Below are 4,783 nucleotides of genomic sequence, written 5' to 3'. Positions count from 1 at the left end.
AAGAGAAAATAAAGAAAGAGTACTATAGACGAGTTAGATCAATACTAAAAACAGAGCTCAATGCTAAAAACAAGATAATGGGTATCAACACTTTAGCTGTCCCAGTTATAAGCTACAGCTACAACATCCTTAACTGGACACTAAACGAACTATGTAAAATAGACAGGAAAACAAGAAAAATAATGACAGGATATAGGATGCACCACCCAAATCTGACATAGAAAGGCTATATATACAACGCACAGAAGGTGGCAGGGGTCGTATACAGCTAGAAAACTATTATAAAATAACCACCATAGGACTGCAAAAATACCTACTCCAAAAGCAAGGGAAACTAATACAAATAGCCACAAAACACGAGCAAAACAAAAAGCTGTTTTCAGTATTTAAGGAAGCTGACAAATACAAACAAGAAATCAATCTACCTAACAAATACGAAGAAGAAGAAGAAGAAGAAGAAGAAGAAGAAGAAGAAGAAGAAGAAGAAGAAGAAGAAGAAGAAGAAGAAGAAGAAGAAGAAGAAGAAGAAGAAGAAGAAGAAGAAGAAGAAGAAGAAGAAGAAGAAGAAACAAAAGCTATAAAACAAATGAAATCCAAACTAAAACTAGAACAGCAACGAACCATGATAAAACGATGGCAAGAAAAGCCCCTACATGGTAAATACTGGGCTAAACTAAATGCGAAAGAAATAGACAGAGAAAAATCCCAGCAATGGCTGAGAAGCTCAGGACTCAAAGCAGAGACTGAAGGATTTTTAATTGCTGCACAAGACCAAAGCCTCCCCACCAGAAATTACCAAAAACACATAATGAAAAGAAATATAACAAGTAACTGTAGAATATGTGGAGATGGACAAGAAACAATAAATCATATTATCTCTGGCTGCCCAGTCCTGGCTAAGAAGGAATATATTCACAGACACGACAGAGCTGGGACCTATATACACTGGAAGCTATGCCAACACTATGGAATAACAACAGAAAAAAGATGGTATAAACACACGCCAGAAAAGGTCACAGAAAACGAGAAAGCAACCATACTCTGGGATATGCCAATACACACAGATAGAGAAATTAAGGCAAATAGACCAGATATAGTTGTCAAAGATCACGAAGAAAAAATGCTTTCTAATTGATGTATCAATACCAACAGATGACAACGTTTCTCTAAAAGAAATGGAAAAACTTTCAAAATACAAAGACCTGGAAATAGAGATAACTCGAATGTGGAATCTAAAAACAGAAACAATTCCTATCATAGTAGGTACCTTAGGTATAATAAAAAAATATTCAGACAAATACATAACAAAAACACCAGGATTTACAAATATATATAACATACAGAAAATTGCACTACTGGGTACTGCACACATTCTACGCAAAACACTTTCAATACAGTAAACATGAGAGCACCACAGCAAACCACAGCACATACCCAAGGCGCACAGAGCTGCGCTTGGTAGTGAAGTGAAAGCACGTTATAAAAATAAAACTACTGAACAATAATAATACAATAATAATAATATTAATAATAATAATAATGATACAGAAGAACTAGGAATGAATTCAATATGAATGGCGGACTCCACCCAGGGGCAGGAGTAGGAAGATTATACTTACCTAGAAAGGAAGTCGGAAGAGATTTAATATCAGTAGAAGACTGCGTTGAGTTAGCTAGAGTAGATATAGACTCCTACGTAGGTAATAGTGAAGAAAGTTTATTAAAAGCTGCTAGAGTCACAACAAGACATAGGGAAACAAAAAACCCAAACGAACTTAAAAACCAGAAAAAAGAACAGAAATCATCTGACTGACAGAGAAGGCGTTGCATAGTAGATTCCCAAAGATAGTTGCAACAAATAGCAATAGTGAGACATAGTTATGGTTGCAGAAAGGAAAGCTGAAAAGGGAGGCAGAGAGTTTGTTAGTAGCAGCATAAGATAAAGCATTAAGAACTAATTGGATAAAAGCTAAGATAGACAAAAGCTAAGAAAATTCCCAATGTATATTACGCAAATCAAAAGAGAAAAGCGTTACTCATATAGTAAGTGAATGTAGCATGCTGGCACAGAAAGAATACAAGAAAAGACATGACAACCTAGGGAGAGTAATCCACTGGGAGTTGTGTAGAAAGCTAGGATTTGAACATACTAATAAATAGTATGAACATGAACGTAATAAACTACTAGAAAGTAAGAAATACAAGATGTTGTGGGACTTTAATGTTCCGACTGAAAGAATGATAGAAGCTAGAAGGCATGATTTAGTAGTAGTAGATAATGAAAATAGAAAATGCCAGATAATTGACTTTACAGTCTCAATATGAGAGGTATAGAAAAAATAGCAAAGCACCAGGACCTAGCCATTGAATTACTGAGACTATCGAAAGTGCGAGTAAAATGTATCCCAGTTCTTATAGGTACATTGGGAACCATCCCTAAAGATTTGAACAGATGAATAGAGGAAATAGGCATAAAATCTAGTTTAGTACAGTTCCAGAAAACAGTGCTATTAGGGATAGTTAGGATACTTAGGACGGTTCTTGTTGTAGCCCGATATTAGGATTTTTTTCTTTTCCAACAGTCTAATCTGTTGTGGGTATATGAAAATAATAATAATAAAAATAATATCAGTCATAACAACAGAAATAATTATAAAAAATAATAACTGTATCCATAAATGTAGTAGTCGGCAGTTATTACGTAAAAATGATATATTGTGGTATAACACTCCATGGGCTATAAATATTGTTGCATAATTAGCTCGAAAATTTTTTAGCATTTTAGAAAAGTACTTTCTTCCTTCTAGTAAATATAGCAGAATCTTTAACGACCACAATATTAAGTTCTCTTTTTCGACCACACTTAATCTAGCTGATACCATTGCTGTTGTTAACCGTTTTAGGAATACTAAAAATTCCCCCAGTAATAGTAATAGCATTAACCCTAACAGAGATGGAACTCAAATCCGCTGTATTCGTACTCACTCAGCATATCTGCTTTGATTGAAACTGAATTCATCAACATTTCGCATGTAACTGCTATGCCTACAAGTGTACTACCCAATATCCTCTAGATACAGAACTATAACAACAATAATAATAATGGTTAGTAGCAATGATGATAATTATAATAATTATCAAGTCTAACTGTACTGGTTATAGTAATGACAATGATAATAATGGTAATAATAATAGAGAATAATTACAATAATTATTTGTATGTGGCTGTGTGGTAAGGAGCCTGCTTCCCAACCACATGGTTCCGGGTTCAGTCCTGCTGCGTGCCACCTAGGACAAATGTCTTCTTTTATAGCCTCGAGCCGACCAAAGCCTTGTGAGTGGATTTAGTAGATAGAAACTGAAAGTATATGTGTGTGTGTGTGTGTGTGTGTGTGTGTGTGTGTATACATACACAAACATATATAAATAACCAAGTTTCAAGAACTCATCGATGAAAATACACTATCACATATAGAAAAATTAATAATTAAAAGCACAATAAATGAGTATAATATAAATTAAAGTAAATAGCATAAGATAAATATAATAAAAAGATTACACGTGTTTCATAACTAATTTTCAAATAGAAAAGAAATTTAAATCGATTAAAATCAATTGAAATTATCGAAAATAAATTCTATTAAAAAATATAGCTAATCGTCAGATCGTAAGTAGAATAATAATTAGATATATATATCTCTCAACCAACAATAAGTACCAAATGAATTAATATGAAATACTTATTATATAAAGATAGAAAAATTATTAAAAATATCATAATATCAAAATAATAACCATTCAATAATCATCCCTTCATCCATTATAATAACATGTATATTATATACAAAAAACATCTTACATAAATTATCATTGTTTTAAATTATCATTGTTTTAAATACAATTTGAACGAAGTTTAAGTTTAAAATAATAATGAAGATAAAATTAGTACATATTTAACCGGTGTAATAGTTAAAGCTATACTATTTAAAGCTAAAGACGTTTATTTAATTATAATTAAAAATTAATTGAATAATAGAAAAATACAAGATTATTTATTTCTACAAACTTAATAATAAAAATATGAATGAAAAAATTATGAATGGAAAAATTATGAATGAAAAAATTAGGAAAGAAAAAAATTATTAAGAATAAAAGATTAAACTTTATATATATATACAAAGTTTTAATTTTAAAAAATCTTTAACGATATTATAAACAGTAAAGATTAATTATTAATCAAATATTATTAATCAAAAATAATCGAAAATATATCAACACTATTCAAATCGAAGTTCTAATATTATGTTGAAATGAAACTATAACTTCTAAATAATTTAGTGTTAAATAAGTTATCTATTAAAAATAATCTATAAAGAACCAAATGAATAATATAAAAAACAAGAATACATATTATTTTCAAATAGTAGAAAATCTTTAGCAAAGTAAAAAACAGTACTTATCCATATTTTTCCGTAATTCAAACTGAAAACTAAGACGTTATCTAATAGCTATGGCGTTTTAAGCAAGAGGTCGCGCGAAAATACTACGTTAAAATAGAGAATAGAATACGAAAACATGAATGAAATAATAATACTTAAATAAATGAATGAAAAATTTAAAATGTATATAACTAACAACATAAAAAGAACAAAAAACTATAGTTATCTTATAAAACATTAATAAATATTAAATTCTAATATATACATGGTGAAGACATTATTTCGGCCTAGCTAAGGCAATCTGGCAAATGTAAAACTAATGTCACAGAAAAACCATTGTTCCA

The sequence above is a fragment of the Octopus bimaculoides genome, chromosome 4 (assembly GCF_046866305.1).
Source record: "Octopus bimaculoides isolate indiv1 chromosome 4, ASM4686630v1, whole genome shotgun sequence".
Lineage (NCBI taxonomy): Eukaryota > Metazoa > Mollusca > Cephalopoda > Octopoda > Octopodidae > Octopus > Octopus bimaculoides.
Note: the sequence above shows the minus strand (reverse complement) of the source record.